Source organism: Callorhinus ursinus, unplaced genomic scaffold (genome assembly GCF_003265705.2).
Source record: "Callorhinus ursinus isolate GAN/ISIS: 27379988/994484 unplaced genomic scaffold, GSC_fseal_2.0 scaffold69, whole genome shotgun sequence".
NCBI lineage: Eukaryota > Metazoa > Chordata > Mammalia > Carnivora > Otariidae > Callorhinus > Callorhinus ursinus.
Window position 1 is genome coordinate 3,235,383 of NW_027397131.1, and position 23,249 is coordinate 3,258,631.

Here is a 23,249-nt window from a genome sequence, read left to right on the forward strand (position 1 = left end):
CACCACCACTCCAGCAACCCTCAGTTTGTTTCCTGAGATTAAGAATTCCTCATATCAGTGAGGTCATATGATACATGTCTTTCTCTGATTGACTTATTTCACTCAGCATAACACCCTCCAGTTCCATCCACATCGTTGCAAATGGCAAGATCTCATTTCTTTTGATGGCTGCATAATATTCCATTGTATATGTATACCACATCTTCTTTATGCATTCATCTGTCATGGACATCTTGGCTCTATCCACAGTCTGGCTATTGTGGACATTGCTGCTATAAATATTGGGGTGCACGTACCCCTTCGGAACCCTACATTTGTGTCTTTGGGATAAATACCCAGTAGTGTAATTGCTGGATTGTAGGGTAGCTCTATTTTCAACTGTTTGAGGAACCTCCATACTGTTTTCCAGAGTGGTTGCACAAGCTTGCATTCCCACCAACAGTGTAGGAGTGTTCCCCTTTTTCTGCATCCCCACCAACATCTGTCACTTACTGACTTGTTAATTTTAGCCATTGTGACTGGTGTGAGGTGCTATCTCACTGAGGTTTGGTTTGGATTTCCCTGATGCCGAGCGATGTTGAGCACTTTTTCATGTGTCTGTTGGCCATTTGGATGTCTTCTTTGGAAAAATGTCTGTTCATGTCTTCTGCCCATTTCTTGATTGGATTATTTGTTCTTTGGGTGTTGAGTTTGATAAGTTCCTTATAGATTTTGGATACTAGCCTTTTATCTGATATGTCTTTTGCAAATATCTTCTCCAATTCTATAGGTTGTATTTTGGTTTTGTTGAATGTTTCCTTTGCTGTGCAAAAGGTTTTTATCTTGATGAGGTCCCAATAGTTCATTTTTGCCCTTGCTTCCCTTACCTTTGGCGATGTTTCTAGGAAGAAGTTGCTGAAGCAGAGGTCGAAGAGGTTGCTGCCTGTGTTCTCCTTTAGGATTTTGATGGACTCCTGTCTCACGTTTAGGTTTTTCACCATTTTGAGTCTATTTTTGTGTGTGGTGGAAGGAAATGGTCCAGTTTCATTCTTCTGCATGTGGTTGTCCAATTTTCCCAACACCATTTGTGGAAGACACTGTCTGTTGTCCATTGGACATTCTTCCCTGCTTTGTCAAAGATTAGTTGACCATACAGTTGAGGGTCTATTTCTGGGCTCTCTATTCTGTTCCATTGATCTATGTGTCTGTTTTTGTGCCAGTACCATACTGTCTTGATGACGACAGCTTTGTAATAGAGCTGGAAGTCCGGAATTGTGATGCCCCCAGCTTTGTTTTTCTTTTTCAACATTCCTCTGGCTATTCAGGGTCTTTTCTGATCCATACAAATTTTAGGATTATTTGTTCCATTTCTTTGAAAAGAGTGGATGGTATTTTGATGGGGATTGCACTGAATGTGTAGATTGCTCTAGGTAGCATTGACATCTTCACAACATTTGTTCTTCCAATCCATTGGCATGGAACATTTTTCCATTTCCTTGTGTCTTCTTCAATTTCTTTCATGCGTATTTTATGGCTTTCTGAGTACAGATCCTTTGCCTCTTTGGTTAGATTTATTCCTAGGTATCTTATGGCTTTGGGTGCCATTGTAAATGGGATCGACTCCTTAATTTCTCTTTCTTCTGTCCTGTTGTTGGTGTATAGGAATGCAACTGATTTCTGTGCATTGATTTGATATCCTGCCACTTTACTGAATTCCAGTATGAGTTCTAGCAGTTTTGGGGTGGAGTCTTTTGGGTTTTCCACATAAACTATCATATCATCTGCAAAGAGTGTGAGTTTGATTTCTTTGCCAATTTGGATGCCTTTTCTTTTTGTTGTCTGATTGCTATGGCTAGGACTTCTAATACTATGTTGAATAGCAGTTGTGAGAGTGGACATCCCTGCCACATTCCTGACCTTAGGGGGAAAGCTCTCAGGTTTTCCCCATTTAGAATGATATTCGCTGTAGGTTTTTCATAGATGGCTTTTATGATATTGAGGTATGTACCCTCTAACCCTATACTCTGAAGAGTTTTGATCAAGAAAGGATGCTGTACTTTGTCAAATGCTTTTTCTGCATCTCTTGAGAGGATCATATGGTTCTTGTTCTTTCGTTTGTTAATGTATTGAATCACGTTCAATGATTTCTGGATGTTGAACCAACCTTGCAGCCCAGGGATAAATCCCACTTGGTCATGGTGAATAATCCTTTGAATGTACTGTTGGATCCTATTGGCTAGTGTTTTGGCGAGAATTTTTGCATCCATGTTCATCAAGGATATTGGTCTATAATTCTCCTTTGTGATAGGGACTTTGTTTGGTTTGGGGATCAAGGTAATGGTGGCCTCATAAAACGAAGTTTGGAAGTTTTCCTTCCATTTCTAATTTTTGGAACAGTTTCAGGAGAATAGGTATGAATTCTTCTTTAAATGTTTGGTAGAATTCCCCTGGGAAGCCATCTGGCCCTGGGCTTTTGTTTCCTGGGAGATTTTTGATGACTGCTTCAATTTCCTTAGTGGTTATAAGTCTGTTCAGGTTTTCTATTTCTTCCTGGTTCAGTTTTGGTAGTTGATACATCTCTAGGAATGCACCATTTCTTCCAGGTTATCTAATTTGCTGGCATAGAGTTGCTCATAAGATGTTCTTATAATTGTATTTCTTTGGTATTGGTTGTGATCTCTCCTCTTTCATTCATGATTTTGTTGATTTGGGTCATTTCTCTTTTCTTTTTGATAAGTCTGGCCAGGGGTTTATCAATCTTGTTAATTCTTTCAAAGAACCAGGTCCTAGTTTCGTGGATCTGTTGTACTGTTCTTTTGGTTTCTATTTCATTGATTTCTGCTCTGATCTTTATTATTTCTCTTCTCCTGCTGGTTTAGGCTTTATTTGCTGTTTTTTCTCTAACTCCTTTAGGTGTAGGGTTAGGTTGTGTATTTGAGACCTTTCTTGTTTCTTGAGAAAGGCTTGTATTGCTTTATTCTTTCCTCTTAGGACTGCCTTTGCTGCATCCCAAAGATTTTGAACAGTTGTGTTTTCATTTTCATTGGTTTCCATGAATTGTTTTAAATTCTTCTTTAATTTCCTCGTTGACAATTCATTCTTTAGTAGGATGCTCTTTAGCCTCCATGTATTTGAGTTCTTTCCGACTTTCCTCTTGTGATTGATTTCCAGTTTCAAAGCATTGTGGTCTGAAAATATACAGGGAATAATCCCAATCTTTTGTTACTGGTTGAGACCTGATTTGTGACCTAGGATGTGATCTATTCTGGAGAATGTTCCATGGGCACTAGAGAAGAATGTGTATTCTGTTGCTTTGGGATGGAATGTTCTGAATATATCTGTGAAGTCCATTTGGTCCAGTGTGTCATTTAAAGTCTTTATTTCCTTGTTGATCTTTTGCTTAGATGATCTGTCCATTTCAGTGAGGGGGTGTTAAAGTCCCCCACTATTATTGTATTGTTGTTGATGTGTTTCTTTGCTTTGTTATTAATTGGCTTATATAATTGGCTGCTCCCATGTTAGGGGCATAGATATTTACAACTGTTAGATCTTCTTGTTGGATAGACCCTTTAAGTAGGATATAGTGTCCTTCCTCATCTCTTATTACAGTCTTTGGTTTAAAATCTAATTTGTCTGATATAAGGATTTCCACCCCAGCTTTCTTTTGGTGTCCATTAGCATGGCAAATGGTTTTCCATGCCCTCACTTTCAATCTGGGGATGTATTTGGGTCTAAAATGAGTCTCTTGCAGGCATTATATCGATGGGTCTTATTTTTAATCCAATCTGATAGCCTGTGTCTTTTGATTGGGGCATTTAGCCCATTTACATTCAGGGTAACTATTGAAAGGTATGAATTTAGTGCCATTGTATTTCCTGTAAGGTGACTGTTACTGTATATTGTCTGTGTTCCTTTCTGGTCTATGCTGCTTTTAGGCTCTCTGTTTGCTTAGAGGACCCCTTTCAATATTTCTTTTAGGGCTGGTTTTGTGTTGGCAAATTCCTTTAGTTTTTGTTTGTCCTGGAAGCTTTTTATCTCTCCTTCTATTTTCAATGACAGCCTAGCTGGATATAGTATTCTTGGCTGCATATTTTTCTCATTCAGTGCTCTGAAGATATCATGCCAGTCCTTTCTGGTCTGCCAGGCCTCCTTTAATAGGTCTGTTGCCAATCTAATATTTCTACCATTATAGGTTACATATCTCTTCCCCCTAGCTGCTTTCAGGATTTTCTCTTTGTCTCTGAGACTCGTAAGTTTTACTATTAGATGTCAGGGTGTTGATCTATTTTTATTGATTTTGAGAGGGGTTATCTGTGCCTCCTGGATTTTGATGCTGTTTCCTTCCCCACATTATGGAATTTCTCTGCTATAATTTGCTCCAATATGCCTTCTGCCCCTCTCTCTCTTCTTCTTCTTCTGGGATCCGAATTATTCTAATGTTGTTTTGTCTTATGGTATCACTTATCTCTCAATTCTGCCTTCGTGATCCAGTAGTTCTTTATCTCTCTTTTTCTCAGCCTCTTTGTTTTCCATCATTTGGACTTCTATATTGATGATTCTCTCTTCTGCCTCATTTATCCTAGCAGTTAGTGCCCCCGTTTTTGATTGCACCTCATTAATAGCCTTTTTGATTTCAACTTGGTTAGATTTTAGTTTTTTTATTTCTCCAGAAAGTGTTTCTCTAATAACTTCCATGTTTTTTTCAAGCCCAGCTAGTATCTTTAAAATCATGATTCTGAACTCTAGGTCCAACATCGTACTAATGTCCATATTGAGTACATCCCTGGCAGACGCACTACCTCTTGTTCTTTTTGTTGAGGTGATTTTTTCCATCTCGTCATTTTGTCTGGAGGAGAATAGATGAATGAGAGAACAAAATGCTAACAGGGTAACAACATCCCCAGAAAATATACTCTAAACAAATAGAAAAGACCTGAAACCAGGGGAAAAGAAAGGGAAAGAAAGAAAAAAGAAAGAGAAAAAAAAGATAAAAAACAAAACAAAAATAAAACAGAATATGATCAAATATGATCAGGCTGGTGCATAGATCACAGCCACACACTAGATTTTTGGTGTATTTTGGTCTGTTAGAAGAAAGTACCTCCCAAAATTTTAAAGAAAGAAAGACTTATATATGTACAAAATAAGGGTTGATACAATGAAGGGATGGAAAATGACTGTAAAGATGAAAATTATAAAAATTTTATAAAAGGAATTGATAAGAAGTTTGAAAAAAGAAGAGGATTAAAAGAAAAAAAGGGGTGGGAGAGAATGTGATCAAGCAGGAGACTAGAACAAAGCCATACACTAGAGATTTAGGGTATATTTTGATCTGTTAGAAGAAACTGTATCTCAAAATTTTAAAGAGAGAACAACTTATATATATATATATGCCAAAAATAAGGGAAACCAGTATGAAGGGATAGTATATGACTCTAAAAATGAAAAATAAAAATGGTTTTTTAAAAAAGGGACTGATAAGATGTTGGTTGAAAAAGGGAAAAAGAAAATTTCAAAAAAAAAAGTTAAAAAAATTAACTTTGAAAGACTAAAGAATCATGGTAAAAAAGCCATGAATTCTATGTGCAGTATTCCCCTAGCGAAGGAGTTCTGCCATTCTCATTGATCGGTAAACTAGGTCTTGGCTGGCTGTTCGTGCTGATCTTCTGGGGGAGGGGCCTGTTGCCGCGGTTCCCAAATGTCTTTGCCGGAGGTGGAATTGCCCCGCCCTTGAGGGTCCGGGCTAAGTTATCCGCTGGGGTTTACTCTTGGGAGCTTTTGTTCCCTGCAAGCTCTTCGTACAGCTTTGGAGGACGAGAGTGAAAATGGCGGCCTGCCAATCTCCACCCCGGAGGAGCCGAGAACTCAGGGCCCCGCTCCTCAGTGTGCCCCCAGAGAAAAGCAGTCAGTCACTCCCGTCTCCCCGGTCTCCCGCCGCACTCTGTGCTCACCCGACCTGCGACCGCGTGTCTCTATCTCTGGCTCATGACCCCGTGTGTAGTCTCCAAACCCAGCAGATCCCCCCAATGCGCTCCCATGCTGCTTCTCCTGGGGGAGGAAGGGGAGTCTCCCTGGATCTGCCACTTGTTGGGTCCCTGCTGGAGGAGCAGTGGCCAGACTGTGTCGCCAATCACAGTTTATGGCAACCTCAAGCTGAGAGCCCCACCTCGGCTCCGTCTCTGCAGCCGGCTTCCCCGCTCTCACACCTGGGAGCTCTGTCACACTCAGGCACCCCCGGTCTTTCTGTGACCCCGAGGTTCCTGAGACCACACTGTCCCACGAGGGTTCCACCCCCCGCTTAGCACTGGAGCAATGTCCCTAAGCGGAGCCGACTCCTAAAAGTTCCGATTTTGGGGGCACCTGGGTGGCTCAGTTGGTTAAGCAGCTGCCTTCGGCTCGGGTCATGATTGCGGGGTCCTGGGATTGAGCCCCGCATCGGGATTCCTGCTCGGCGGAGAGCCTGCTTCTCCCTCTCCCTCTGTCTGCCACTCTGCCTACTTGTGCTCTCTCTCTCTTAAATAAATAAATTAAATAAATAAATAAATAAATAAATAAATAAATAAATAAATAAATAAAAGTTCCAATTTCGTGCTCCGCTGCTCTATCACTTGCCAGAAGCGGCCGACGGAGGCCCCCTCCCCCACCGTCTATCCTCCCAAGTATTGCCTCAGATTCACCTCTCCGCACGTCCTACCTTCCAGAAAGTGGTCTCTTTTCTGTTCAGAGAGTTGTTGCTATTCTTCTCTTCAATCTCCTGTTGAGTTCGTAGGTGTTCAGAATGGTTTGATCCCTAACCAACTGAATTCCTGAAACTGACGAAATCCAGGTCTCCTACTCCTCGCCATCTTGATCCTGACTGACTCATCTTTTAGATATGAGCTCAAAGATCACTTCTTTCCAGAATGATTTCCTGACACTATCCTAAATTTCTCTCAGATCCTTCTGGTATTCAGTCTTGTCATCCCTGAATTTGTTTCCTAGTGTCACTGTGACTATTATAATGCCACAATTAATTAGTTGTGCAATTCATCTCCTCTCTAAATGCAAGTTCCATGAACACCTTATTCACTGTTTTAGTTTCAGCGCCTAGCTCTTGCCAGGCATGGAACTGCTTTTGCTAAATGAAGAAGCTATAAAATGACTGCAATGATATGGTTTTGGTCATTATAATATCTGTTTATGATGCACCTTTGAGCAGTTCTTTTCAAACTTTTAAAAACTGCCATCCAGTAAAAACATATTATACATCTTGACATACATACATACATGCACACAAAATGAAACAATCAAAAATGTTGCTTGCTGTACAATTCATGTACAATTCATTCTAAAATTTTCTAATCTCTTCTTTTTCCATTTTTGAAAGTGCTAGACTTGACCCCCTAAATTGATTTCATAAACTTCTTTTGAATTATAACCTACAGACCTACAGTTCAAAAAACCCTGCCCTATGGCACTTCATAATCATAAGATGCAATTGAATATTAAATGTGTTTAAACTTTGCCTTCATTCATCTGTCTGTATATATTTCATAAGATTTAGATAAAATAAATATTCTTTACAGGGTGGGGGTAGAGGGAGAGAGAGAATCTTAATGGAGCCCAACATAGGGCTTGATCTCACGACCCTGATATCATGACCTGAGACAAAATCAAGAGTCAGACACTTAACTTACTGAGCCACCTAGGCACCCCTAGATAAAATATTCTTTGCAGATGCAGCAACATATCTGTCAAGGGGTCCAAAATTCCTTAAATTAACCTCCAGTTGGCAGTACCACTCTGTGGGTACTTACAGGCAGAGGGCAGTATGGGAAGATGGCCAAACATACCAAAGTCCACTGTGTCTTAAGATAATAACTTACTTGCAGAAAGTATAATTTACCTAACATTCTGGTCGTACATTTATTATTAGATTTGTATTTCTTGCCCAGTTTTACTACATCAGACTAACATATGCTGTGCTACAGGTGGAAGTCCCAGGTTATTCAGCATCAGGGACCCTAGGGTCTTGTGATTCCAAATTAAACTTGGGTGTGCACATAAACCATGCAGATTAGGCTATGGCCACATGCTCAACACTGCTGAAAAGAAATCAGGCAATGTCTAGAAACAAAATGCACTGAAGGCTGCCTCCTCTTGCTGGAAAAGTTTTTATTATGCTTGGTGATTGAAGAGGTTGGTGATTGAAGAGGTTTGCAAATAAACACTCAACTCAAATTGCCATGACTAGATGCACATGTTTCCTTGACCACCAACACAGGCTGGGTGGCTAGGCATGCTTTACAATGCTCATCCATGGCTACTGAATGGACTTCAACTTCGTGAACTGACCACAGTTTTTGTGGGCTCAGTATTTGGAAAATGTTTTCACATGTGGATGACTGGAGTTGTATTCTTCCATGGGTGATGCACATCAGTTGGAGGAAGACTGTGTTCTTCTCCCTCTTTTCTGGGTGACACACTAGTTGTCTAAGACATATCTGCCCAGATGTTATCCCAAGACTGAGCTCATTTGAAAAAGTTCATGCTTTCATAGCTTGGAACTGGTTGCAGGGAGATCAGCAGAGCCCTAGCACCTGGTGGCTGGATGTCTCTCCCTATGGTAGACTGGCTTCATTTTCCTCTTCCCGAGAATGTTATGCCTTAAATCTGTGAGAGTAAACTTTGTACTGAAAAGTAAATTTTGTAAGTAAACTTTGTATAGCAAAGTACAGAAATCATAAGCACAGCTCAGTAAATTTTACAAATGGATTATACCCATATAATTAACACTCATATCAAGAAACAAAACATTCCTAGTTATACTAGAAGCACAATCCATTCCAATCATTATCTGTTCCCCAAGGGTAACCATTATCCCTCCATCTAATAGGATGGATGACTTTTTCTTATTTTTTTTAATTTTTTATAAATAGACTCTTGCAGAATGTACTTCTTTAAATCTGGATTCTGACATTTCACTATCTGTTTATGAGATTAATTCGTGTGGTTGATTGTAGTTTGTTCATTTTTACGCCTGTGTGGCACTTCAATGGATGAATATAAAACAATTTTTATACCCATTCTATTATTAATAGACATTTTGGTTGTTTCCATTTTGTAGCAATTCTAAATAATGCTACTATGAACATCCTTGCACATGTCATTTGGTAAATTTATATACACATTTCTGTTGTTATATCTAGCAGTAGAATTGTGAGAACATAAGACATAAGGATATCCAGCTTTAATTGAAATCTCAACAATTCTCCAAAGTGATTGTACATTCCCACCAGCAGGGTATGCAAAGCCCAGTTGCTCCATATTCTCATATTGTCCATCTTTTTAATTTAATTTAATTTAATTTAATTTAATTTAATTTAATTATTAGAGAAGGAGAGTCGGGAGGGGCAGAAAGAGAGGGAGAGAGAGAATCTTAAGCAGGCTCCATGTCCAGCATGGAGCTTGACATGGGGCTCAATCTCACAATCCTGAGATCATGACCTGAGCCGAAATCAAGAGTTGGACACTTAACTGACTGAGCCACCCAGGCACCCCCTGTCCATCTTTTTAATTTTAGTCACTCTGATGGGTATTTTTAATTGGAAGAGCATGGACTTTGGAATTAGACAGACATGACTTTTATTCTTGTGTCACATTCTAGCAGTGTATGTGGTCTCAAGCAAGTCACGTTTCCTCTCCGAATCTTGTGTTCCTCATCTGCAACATGGCAATAAAAATATTTATCATTTAGGAAAGTTGCAAATTATAAATAATATGTGCAAATAATAACTATTATTTTTTAAGCATCAACCATATACTGCTATGCTAAGTACTTATCTACACCAGTGGGCTTGAGACATAGTATTTATGAACATCACCAATAATAATAGTTATCTTCCCCACCATCAGACTTGTAAATACCCGGCTTTCTATAGAGACTCTGAGTTAGTCTTGCCATTATGCCCAGAAGATTGGACTGCTCTATCTCCCAAGACAAAGGAGGCGGAACCTAGTGTTTATAGTTGTCCAAAAAGTGTGTCAGGATGTCACTGGGGCAGCAGCGATTTTATTATTTCTATCTGTTATTTCATTTCAAAGTCCCCAAATAATACCACAATGTCATGATGGAAATGGCTTATAGTAGACCAAGGAACCAGCAGGTTAAGACATAAACTCTTATTTTTCCCCAAATTAAGAACAAGAAATGACTGGGGGCATATTTGTGTTTTCCAAATGCTTTTACTATAGAGTCTGCATATGAATGTATTCATTTGTCAAAACTTTGCCACATCTTTTTCTGCAAAGAGGTGTCATGTTGCCTTAAGAATTGAAAAGTAAAGTTATTTATTGTCTGTCTTCTGGCCCAATTTATGGAAGCTTAAAAAGCCTTCAGTTTTAGAAGAATGAGTCCATGATTTTCAGAAGACATGAAGAAACCTTTAGGTTTGGCAGATCTCTTTCAACAATTGGTATCAATCCAACAGCTCTTCAATTGCCAGGGCTCTGTCTACACAATAGGAAATTAAACATTTAAGCAGAAAATAAAACATCACAGAGAATTCTTAGTTGCAAATTGAAAGTGTACCGCATGTTCTCCCTCTGTTACTGCTGTATTATTTGGGTGGGGAGGGAGATGGTGATTTCTCACTTTGGTTGTTAGGGACCCACTCCCTCTTGGGTTCACAAACATAAGCCTCTGGGTTCTTACTGAACCGTGTTCTCTATGTTCTGTGTTCTCACTTGTCTTTAGGTTTAAGAAATAATCATAGTGTACCCCCAATACAAGGCTGTTTAGAAACCATGGAAGAACGATTCCTAAGTTAATAAACCTAAAACACATTTGCCCAACATAGTTCCTTTAATTTTTAAAGGCTTGTATAATTTAAGGGAATTTAAATCCATGTGTTTTTTATTCACTTGCACTGACATCATCAAAATAGCCTTTAAACAGCTGGTTGAGCCTTTTTTAATAAAGTTCTCTTATGACCTGTTTCTTTTTGAAAACAAGATTTTTTTTTTGCCAAAGGCAAATGAACATAAATGCCAAAAGATTTGGATTTCAATCAAGACTCCAAACCTGTATATTTTGAGGTTGAAAATTTTGCAAATGGGCTCCTGACTCCACTGAAATTAGCTGCAAGGAAGGAAAAAGTACCATCTGAGTGAAGTTTATGGTCAAATCTGGTGTCAGAAGACTAAAGAAACGTCTATATTTGCTGCTTAATTTTGTGCCAAATCTGAAATGAATCAATATACAATGTGTATTGGATTATTACAGAAATGTGATCCACTGCCAAGTGGTTAACTTTTCCACCATCTCTGGTTATCATGAGTAAACCACAATGCTGTACTCTCCAGAGGTTAGAAACCCAGCACACAGCGGCTGTCTGAGATTTGTGAGAAGTGATTGTTTTAACAGAGTCATTTTGGAAAAAAAAAATCTTTCACTCGACATTGTAGATGCTTATAATACATATGCGTGCTCATGCATTAAGAAATACATATATACATGTGTGCATAGGAATATATATATGCATTTATAGTAAATATATATATATTCCCCTGTATATAGTAAATATATATATATATATATTCCCCTGTATATGAAGGTAGTTTTCTTTTTAGTAAGAATACTCTTCTCTAAAGATATGCTTAATGATTTAGCAAGTGAAATTATAATCTGAGCATAAAATATGTAAAGGAGTTCAGCCTTTATAAACATATCCACATGCTGTAGTCAAAACAAAACTCTTAAAGCTTTTTGGTACTAACAATTCAAGACTGTTTTTCTCTTTGTCAAAATGTATATAGCTAAGCAGTAATCTGAGAGATGTATGACTGGGAATAGTTGAATTTTACAGGAATCTGTGAAGCAAATGGGCATTCTGATCCCCCTCCAGCCCGCCAGCACAACTGCAAAAACCAATGCTCCATTTGACAAACAAATTTGTTTGCCATCATGAAACTCCTCAAAGGATAATTCCCCTGTAATAGAAAAATTAAAATTGAGAAAAAAAGAAGAAGAAACGGACAAGTTCCCTGATTCTATTTTACAATTGAGATTTTTTTAAAAGAGGAGCTTGACATATACACACTCACATGAAGGTGCATAAATATTAATAGAGCCAGGCTTCTGATAAAAATAGAAACCAGAGTCTTTATCATTGTATTACTGCTAACAGATTTGATTGTATCATTCTTTTTTAAGGATAGCTCTACATTTCCTTATAGGGTGGAATTTGTTTGCTGTCAAAATCTCTGGAATCGTCAAAACCAGTTTTCAAAATCCAGCGGGTATGATATTAAAAGCATATTCATGAGTTTACAAAATTGTCTTCTTTAAGAAATTTTAATTAGCAAAAGTTCATATTTACAAATGAGATGATGATTCTTATGTACTTTCTCTTGTCCAAGGTTTGTCACAAGATATCTCATTAAAATTTTAAAACCTTGACAAGGAGAAGACCATTGTCCCCCACTGATAAATATAGAAACTTTGACATTAGAGCTATAGCAGAATGCATGAATTTCATTATGAATATGTAGTCACAGAATTTTTAGTGGATTCACCACAGGGTCCATTTAAATATGAACTTCCATTGTGCTTTGAATAACTGGATGAAGGTTGGAGACAAAGTATAGAAATAAAGCAGGAGAAAAATCTGAAGGAGATACCACCCTTTGAAGATCAAACTGAAATTAAATAGTTGTCAGTGACAAGTAGGATTTGATTTAAAGACATTTGATTTGTATCTTTCAAATAACTCTTTGCATAACATGAAGTACATCACTATTTGCATTATTAAGCAATAGAAGTTTTCAGAAGTGTTTTATATATTGACTTTTCAGCCTAATCCAGAGAATGCTGTTTCATATTGGCAGTAAAATTGCTAGATTCTATGACTTAGCTATGTGACCTTGGCAAATCACAAACTTTCCATATTGCAATTTCCTCATTTATAAAATGACAGTGATGATATATAGACATATTGTACAAGAATGAATGTACTGAAATATCTGAAAGTCTTTTGACTTCATTATAAGTTACAAAGATGTCACTGTGTTCAATTATAGTTATACACCAAACTCTCTCATCTCTTCCTCTCTGTCTCTCTTTTCTCTTCCCCTTCTCCCTCACCCCTTAGCCCCCTGCCAATATATTCTCTCCTAGAATCGTAGGTTGTCAGAACTGAAAAAAAGTGAGAGAGATCAGGCAGTTCTATTAAAAGAGAAAACAAAGTTCCCCAAAAAATGAAATAATTTATCCCAAGTCACAAAGCTAACAAAGCTAATTAATGGCATGAGTAGGTTTAGGTCCCAAGTCACTGGAACTCCCAATCCTTACCTCCTAGGGAGGCACTCTAGCAGAGTAATTAAGAGCATAAGATTGGGTAACAGATAAACAGGTTCACCCTCTCTCACTGACCAACTGTCTGTATCTGTAAAATGGGATTAAAAACAATATAACACCTGGCATTACTGTGAGATATTTAAACACTTTCCAGAATGCCTGGAATTTACTAGCACTGAATGAACATTATGGATTTTTATCATTTTCTCACTGCATTTTGATATTTCTCACTGCATTTCATTGTGAAGAACTTCACTTTCACAGTGTAGGCTGCATTCACCTCCATTTTTCTGAGGTGGACCTGGGTCAGGAATTGCCTTCTCAATGGCCCAGATGATTCTACTTCAGAGTATTAACAGCTAACTTGAGTTCTTGCTACACAAGACTTTGAGATAGGTAGTAGCAAGAAAACTTTATTACAGATGAGAAAACTGAGGCACACAGAAGTAACTTATTCAAAAAGCACCTGACTACTTAGCGGCCCCAGAGCTCACATTTTGTATCACTGTGATACACTGAAGGTAAAGCAGTGGAGGGCATTCAGCATCAATCACCAAGTCCAGGTGATCAAGGATAGGAAGTCAGGAAATATGCCTCCTTCTCCATTCACTATGAACTTCTAAAGAGAACTGCCTTCTGGAGAATTATGTGCACATAACTGTCAGTCTGCAAAGGAAATGGGCTCCACAATTATGACATGGAAGAATCACAGTTGGCTGGGAGACCTAAGCCAAATCCCCCAAGAGTGAAAACAAATGGGATGCTACATCCAAGTCCCCATGGATGCTTGTCCAAGACCGACATACTTGGGACACTCTTTCTGCTGGAGCCAATCCTGACATTTATACATTGGAGATGCTGCAGCTCAAGGTTAAAATGGTAGATTGTTGGGGAAAATGTGCCCACTGACATCATCATTCTTAGAAGTTGTGTTCATCTCTCATTTCTGGGAGCATTAGATTCATGAGCACATTGGTGTTAAAAAGCTAATTTAAAAACCAAGTCGGATATTTAATTATTGTTTGATATGGGGTTACAGCCTTTCATTTTTCAAACATCTTAAGAGCAGAGAATGAAAATTGTTACCTAAGAAACTATTGAAATTCTCTTAACTCTTCTGGGTATGTATTATGTATTCCACGAGTTCTCTGCCAGGGATGTAAGTCAGAAACTCTCCTGCTGGTTTTGATTACAGCTGCAAAGTCACAGATTTGAACAGCTCTAGACAATCATTCTTCTGAACCTGCATATAAATATAAAACATTTTCTTTATCCTTATCACATAAACCTTCAATGAGGTTTGCTTCAAAGTAAATTCCAGTTTTCTTCCATTTTTTTCTCATTTATCATTTTAATAATTAGCAAACTACTTTTTTTTTGCAAAAGGTACTCCATTTGCATATTCAAAGGTCACTGTGCAGGTTCAAGCTATTTAATATCAAAGCAATGATAATTTAACAATCTCTTCTTCTGGAGTCAGATAAAACACAAAATTACCTCTGGCTTTTTAATTTTGCACATTTACAGACACATGATAAAAATATGAGATTAAGATAATGGCAGGAGAATAATGAACCATCAGTTAAGCTATGGTAAACTTTCTTCATATCTAGCTTCGGGTCTTTGCATTGTCACTTTATTATTTAAAATGGAGCCATCACATTTCAGTAAGTGATATCAAGAACATAATTTGCTAAGACACCTCTTTATTTGAGGTGCTGTCAGGATTGGCAATGAGAAATGACACAATCCCTCAGTTGTAAGCGACAGGCGCCACTATATTAGTCCAGCACTTGTGTATTTCTCTGCTGTTTTTGAAAAATTGCATTTCCTTTGTGTAAGCAGAACAAAAAGAAATAGAAATCGGTTCCATGTGAATTCTGTGGTCCTCTATATTAAACTGTAATTGTTTCCTGGTAAAAAAAAAAACCAAGCCTGCAGGATTTCCTGAAAAATAATTTACAAGGATGGGTACCGGGTCCAGCTTGCTTTTTTCCCTGTGCTTCTGTGATTGATGACACTGCAAGGAGCTGATAGATTTGCTGCTGCTGGATCTCCAGAAAGTTCTTTTGCTTTAAACAAACTGCAATCTTCCAAAAAAAAAAAAAAAGTCTTTACATGGCATTCACTTTCCTGGTTTTTTGGTTCCTAGTTGCTTTTCAATTCTTGGCACTGCTCTGAGGGACCCAGCTAATGGACCCCGTTGCATCAATACAACCATGAAGACAGCTTGAATGAATTATTTAAGGTAATGGCTAGGCAGAAATTTGTAATTCAATCTAGGTAGTTGAATATGAGCTATGATCTTTAGAGAGGTAATATGCAAAGAATGCTGGCTTGGGGTCCTACACACCTGAGTTCAGATCCTTCCTTTCCTACAGCATAACTTGTACATGTCACTTAAACTATGTGAGCTATAATTTCCTCTTATGCAAAACTGGGGAATGATGAAGCCTATTTTCAAAAGAGGAAGGAACAAGCTTCTTATGAAAGCCCAGCAAGTTGGAAAACAGTTTGTAAATCATAGATGGTTTTACAATTAATAAAACTCTAAAAATGGTAAATCAGAGACTCAGGCCCCATTCTTTGAGGACACCCATATTATTTTAATAACAAGCACTAAGGAAGAAAAGCTAACTATCCTTAGGCCTTACAATATGCTGGGCATTATGCCAGGCCCATAATACACATTCTCATTTATACCTCACAAAAGTCTTGTAAGGAATGTGTCATTCTTCTCTTTTATAGTAATAATTATGTCAAATAATTATTGGCTACACGATATATACCATATACTGTGCTAAGTAATTTACACACAAAATTTCATGTAATCCTTAAAATAATCCTATGAAGAAGGTGCAGTGCTATCCCTACTGAAGAAATGGAGGCTCAGGGAAATTAACTTGCCCAAAGTCATATAGATGATCAGTGGGACTCATTAAACCACCTCCCAGCAAAAACATCAGCCCCATCTCTACTTATATACTCTCCGTTTTTTGACCTTTTGATCTCTTCACATCTAGCATGCATTTTAATCTGACTTTATTTGTAAAAGCATGCGGTGGGACTGGGAGTTGGGCATAGGATGACTTGTCATGTGACTTGTTCTGGGGTCCTCAGATCTTCGTTCACATCTCATGTCACTGTAGCCCTGCATACTCTGCAGGATCAGGTAAAAGCCCTCAGGCCTATAGGTTTCCTCTCTTATGTCCCTTGGTATGCTTTTAGGCCAGGGTTGGCAGCATAAAAGGACTAAAATCCAAACATACTATGTCATATGAAATGAGCTTAGAATAATGACATAAGCTTTCTAATAAACTACACTTGTGATAGCCTGGCTATATATCCAGCAAGGATAGTCACGTGGTCATTTGTTATTGAAAATAATATGCTTTAGAAGGCAATACCAATTAAGTTCCATAAAGGCCCCTTCCGTTCATTCCTAATATTTGAGTCCCCGGCACAAATAATAGAGCTTTGGAGGTACTGCATCATAAGAAGGAGAATCATAATCCTTCAAACCTGCTTGTGCTGGGGCAGATGGATGGGTGAAACGTTTGACAAATTCTCTATCATTTTAGAGGAGACTGAGAAGCAGAGCAGAGCACCAAATGAGAACCTGAGGGCCTCGGAGGCCTGCCAAAACTCAGACCAAGTTAACATTCACACCCAGGAGTTAAATCAACAGAAGTACCTAGTAGCCAACAACTTTTGCTATTGTTCCATCCCAGGAATCTTTCTCACCCCCACATGCTAAATGGCTTCTTCACAAACACTAAGCTTTGTTACTTGCCATGTATACAGTGTGGTGAACAAAGAAGGAAGCAGGATGACATTTCTGTTCCAGTGAGGTAATTACTTGCATTAGCTCTTTAATCCTTGTCCTGAGAATTAAAATAAAATAATATGTGCCAAGCACACAAAGCAGGACTGCACCTGGCACATGGTAAGCAGTCAAGAGGTGCTGGTTGTTGTTGGTGTTGCCATTGTTTCCATCATACTTTCCTCTTTTCTTTCTAGACATTCCTCACCAACTCAAGCCATGTCCTACCCATTTATCTACCATTTTGTAGACAAAGAGAAGACATAACTAAGAAGAAGAAATAAAGAAGTACTCAGGAATAGAAGAATAGAGATAGTTGCTCTCCAATATTCTGCCTGAGTTCATGAGCTCAGGCAGAATACTCTACGTCAGTGTGCTTATCTACAAAATGGGAGGATGGGAAGACCTGCTGTTTGACAAGCCATAGGGTAATTTAACATCAATATATAGCCAAGGAGCAAAGAACCTAGATTTCTGCTGAATCCCTGGATGCTAGTTGGGGAAGGGGGGGCCATCGTATGGATCCCATTCACTACACTTCCTTCTTTGCCAAAAATAGAAGCAACATTTGCCTTAAACATAGCTGTTTTATTGGGTATTGTCTGCTGTGAATAAGGAAGTTTTTAAGAGTCCTGTGAGGACAATGCAACATGTGACGTGTTCATCTTAACTTCCCAATATAAGGAGACACAATGCATAATGTAGGCATTTCCCTCTCTCTCTATGTGTGTGTATATGTGTGTGTATGAATATGCATATACATATATTACATGTATACATTATATGTCTATGTTATATACACACACACATATACACATATGTACACATACTTAGACATGCAAACTATTGTGCTTAAAATATTTTTGTTCATGGCACACTCTTACTGTTGACTATATATTAAACCACAAAAAACCTTCCCCCTCATGGAAACTAGAACATTGACAATTACTTACATACACTTCATTGGTATTAGCTCATCCCTTCTCTATTCCCCCCTAAAAATAACCATATCCTAGATTTTGTGTCCATCATCAGCTTGCTTTCCATTTATATCATTTTATCATGTCTAAAAAATTATATTCTCATTTTAGTCATTTTTAAGTATAAGAATGCTGTATGTAATAAAATATCCTGGGACTTACTGTTTTTATCTAAAATGATTGCTAAAATCAATCCACTTGGTTGTGTGTAGCTATACTTCAATTTTTTTGACACTTACATTGTAATACACCACATTTTATTTATCCATTCCTCTGTCAATGGGCATTTGAATTATTTCCACATTATACAATTTGAAATGTATATGAATCAGTACTAATTCAATGAGCACCCAATGCTTTTCTTTAAACACTTTGCCACTCAGACACAATCATGAAACCAGTCAAAGGGGAAGGAATAAGGGTTGAATGCATTTTAGTAAGGCCTGCTTTTTGGGGTGGGGGAATTCCCTTTAGTAAGGACTGGTGCTTGCCTGTTAACGCCAGTGGATGCATTTTTATAAAGATTTATTTACTCTTGAGCCAGCCATTTCCAATCAACAATAGCTTTGCTACTTTAAACTGTGCTTCAGTTTCTTTCTCTTTGAAAATAACCAGGCTGATTTTAAAACACTGTAAGATTCCTCTCACCCCCTGAGAGTCTAAGCCCTGAAGGGGAGAGAGGGACCTATCTACAGTAGGACAACCTCACATTTGTTGTGCAATTATGAAGCACATGATACTCTATATTTTATATACATTATTTTATTTAATGTTCGCAATGACCTGATGAAGTAGTTTCTATTATCTTCATTTTAGAGATAAAGAAACTGAGGCAGAGATTAAAGAAAAAACCACACACACACATCTAAGGCTTTTAAAAGCTAGCTAGTGAGTCATGGAATGAAGATGGAAATCCATCCAGCCTAAAGCAAAAACCCACCCTGTTGGCCAAGCACTCTGGATCTCAGCCAGCTGAGCCATCTTCTGAATTCCCTAGAGTTCTAAGAGCAATCATTGTCAAATTCAAGCATGCAACTTGCATCTCAAGCTAGAAGACCTTCCTCCCACAAACCAATGAAATTGTTTTTGGAATAGAAGATTTTTCTTCTTGGAATAGAAGATTTTTTCATCAGTACCTGGTTAAAAAAAAATCACTTACGCATTTTTTTGGTTCATTATCATGACCATTCACTCATAAGTGAAGAGAGCAGACTTGAAGTTGCTAAGACTGAAGATGTCACAATGAATTCTGATGGAGAACTTTTGTGTCACCAGCATTCCAAACTGTGATATGATAGCATATTCTTATAATGTTTTATATACTTTTTTTAAAAGATTTATTTATCTATTTGAGAAGGTGAGTGAATGAGAGAGAGAGAGAGAGATGGGGGGGGCAGAGGGAGAGGGAGAATCTCAAACAGATTTCCCACCAAGTGGGGAGTCTGACATGGAGCTCAATCCCATGACCCTGGGATCATGACCTAAGCCAAAATCATGACCTGAGACACTTAACCAACTGAGCCACCCAAGCAGTCCTATCTTACTTCTTAGACATTTCCCCGCAGTGTGACTGCAGCAGCATGGGAAATTCAATTCAGAATGTAGAAATTAGTGCAATATTTGAATATTTTTGCCAATATGCAAAGTTGCAGAATTTTCAGTTTATTAAATATTATCAATGTATGAAAGCTTCAGTTCATTAGGAGGCTGAAAGAATACCGTGTTGCCAACTTATAATCATCAGCCAGTGAACATTCATCTTGTGTCATGTGCAGAATACTGAATGAGGCAGTTGGGGCACAATAAAAGAAGTAGAAGACTGCATCAAATGATTTTATAATTTAATTGAGAAAATTATCTAAACTTAAGAGCAGCTTATTAAATATCAAATACAAATTTAAATGGTATGAATTAAATTGGTGTATACTTAGGGAACACAGAGTAAGAGACGATTTACAAATTAATCAGAGACCAGTTTTAAGGAAATTACATGTGCTCTAAAAGTCGTAACTCCTCTTGAATACTACTGTGTGCAAGCCTCTATGCTTTAGCCCTGCCCAAGCAGTATCTCATTTTATCTTCACAACACCTTTTAACAAAGCATTGGTTTTGCTCCCATTTAAAAAATAAAGATGAGGAAACCAAGTACTAGAAAGCCAAGACAACATACCTAATGTCACCCAGCTAACTGGGTCAGGATTTAAACCCAAGTCGGTCTGACACTGAAATTGATGTGCTAACCATTATGTGTACTGTATTTAAAGAAACTGCACGGGGCACCTGGGTGGCTCAGTTGGTTAAGCGACTGCCTTTGGCTCAGGTCATGATCCTGGAGTCCCAGGATCGAGTCCCGCATCGGGCTCCCTGCTCGGCAGGGAGTCTGCTTCTCCCTCTGACCCTATCCCCTCTGATGTGCCCTCTCTCTCTCATTCTCTCTCTCTCAAATAAATAAATAAAATCTTTAAAAATAAATAAATAAATAAATAAAATAAAGAAACCGCACAAAGGTGGATGTTGGCTCTGAAGAGATGGACAAAGAGAGATAAGTACATTCTTAGAGAACAGCACAAGCACAAAGGCAGGTATCATGGGGAAGACCAGAGATAGATCAGCTTTTTTTTTTTAACCTTTGAAGTAACTTTAAACTTACAAACAAGTTACAAAAACAGTAAGAAGAGTTCTCTTGTACGCCTCAACTTCCTTTCCCTGGTTGTTAACATCTTACACAACAATGTTCAAGAACAAGCAATTAACATTGGCACAATATAACTAACGAGACTTTAGGTCTTATTTAAAATTCCAATTTTCCCATTAGTGTTCTTTTTCTGCTCCAGGACCCTATCCAGGATCCCATATTGCACTTAGCTGCCATTTCTCCTTAGGCTCCTCTTGTCCATCACAGTCCTCTGGTCTTTCCTGGTCTTTCATGGTTTTGACACTTTTGAAAACTACCGATCTGTTATTTTTGTAGACTATCTCCCAATTTGCATTTGTTCAGTATTTTCCCATAATGGAATGAGGCTATACATTTTTGTCTAGAGTATCACAACAATGATGTTTCTGTCCTCAGTGCACCATATCTCGAGGTTGAAAATATCAACGTATCTTATTACTGGTGTCTGCTAGGTTTACCCACTGTAAAATTACTATCTTTTCCTTTGTAGTTAATAAGTATTTGGGGGTGGGGGAGATTGCTTGAGACTAGGCAATTATTTTTCTCAAATAATTGCCCCCTAATTTTAGTATCCATTGGTAGATCTTGTCTGACATTATTGGTGCAGTGTTTGCCTAATGATGGTTCTCTATTTCTCTCTTTTCTTCTAGATTTGTTGATTGGAATACCATTGTGAGAAAGAGCTGTCTTTTCTCCTTTACTTATTTATTTATGTATATACGCATGGATTATGGATATTGGTTTATTCCATGGGTTAAATCCAATATTATTATTATTATTATTAATTTTGTGGCTTGAATTATTCCACCTTTGACCACTGGGAGATCCCTCAGGTTGGATCCTGTATTCTTTTGACAACGTTCATTTATTTAAATAATTTCCTTGTTTTCTGGCATAACATGCTATTCTAGGTTCATCTTGTATATTTCTTGCCCTAGCCCTGGAATCAAATACTTCTTCAAGAAGATATGATTCCTGAGAATGGTGGCAGCCATGGAGGCTCTGGCAGCTCGGGACTGAGTGCAAGTAACAAAGTCACCATGATTCTTCAGAGGCTCTTCAGGTTCTCCTCTCTCATTCGGTCTGCAGTCTCAGTTCATTTGAGGAGGAACATTGGTGTTACAGAAGTGGCATTTAATAAGGAACTTGATCCTGTACAGAAACTCTTCGTGGACAAGATTAGAGACTACAGAACTAAGTGACAGGCATCTGGAGGACCCATTGATACTGGCCCAGAGTACCAGCAAGACCTAAAGAGGGAGCTTTTTAAGCTTAAGCAAATGTATGGTAAAGCAGGCATGAATACGTTGCTGGACTTCAAATTTGAAGATCCTAAATTTGAAGTCATTGAAAAACCCCAGTCCTGAAGAAAGAATGTAAAATTTATTTGGTAATTTGTCCTAGATTAGGTGTACAACTGTATCAGAATAAACATACATTTCTCAGCTGTCAAGTGTTCTTTTAATTCTGATTCCAAATAAATTATTTGGTGATGTTGGGTGTGAAAAAAAAAAGATATGATTCCTTCTATTGAAGAACAGCGATTAGAGACTAAGATTTAGGTGCTAGGTATGCTCAGATTAGATTTTATTACCATCTTCAGATTTTTCTTTCTCATTTATGAGAACTAATCTTGGTGATATGGGAATGAAGAGAACCACTGGGTAAGCCTTTAAAGTATTTTACATGCCAACCTAAAGATTTGGGATTTGATATCATTGACAGTAGAGAGAAATTGTGTAAAGCTAAGCAAGGGAGTAAGTGATGGAATTGTGTTACAGGATAATTCTAATACTCAGGTGCAGGATATAACAGGTGAGTGGGCAAATGCCTGGATGATTAAGAAAAACTAGGTAAGGTTACCTTTGCACTGAGTGACAGAGGCCTGGTAGTAGAATAAAAGTGTAGGAAGAAGAAAGAAAAGGAAGAAGCAGAATTATTAGAGAAAAATAATTGGCTAGAGATGATGATAGACACAACAGAAGGTTGGGGAAAGTGTAAAATTATTCTGTTTGGTACTTCAGAGAGCTGAATATATAGAGGTGTCACTGGTAATATCAGGAATGATTGATTCTGTGTCAAGAAAGCACATATTTCAGTTTTGACATATTTAGCTTAAGAATTATTGAGACATGTTAATGGAAATATCTCCAGTAGGAATGGGAGATATTATACTAAAGATAGATATTGTATTTTAGAACTCCAAATACCTACCTCTGTATGTCCTTTTAGTAGGTATTTAGAATAATAATAGCTAACATTTTTAAGTGCTTACCTTGTGTCAGGCTTATGTCAGGCATTTTTATATACATCAAGCATTTATATATATTTATATTTATATATATATGGTCTTATTTAATCCTCATAATAGTCATATTCATATCATTTCCATATTTTTTATGGAGAAGCTGAGATTCAAAGAGACTGAATAGCTTGACCAAAGAGACACAGCTGGTA

General features: G+C 37.9%; 1 pseudogene; it reads left to right on the forward strand.

Moving 5' to 3' along the window:
* LOC112807468 (ATP synthase peripheral stalk subunit F6, mitochondrial-like) overlaps positions 1-22,245 on the forward strand; it is a 45,329-nt pseudogene extending 23,084 nt beyond the window's left edge.
* The last annotated feature ends 1,004 nt before the right edge of the window (positions 22,246-23,249 follow it).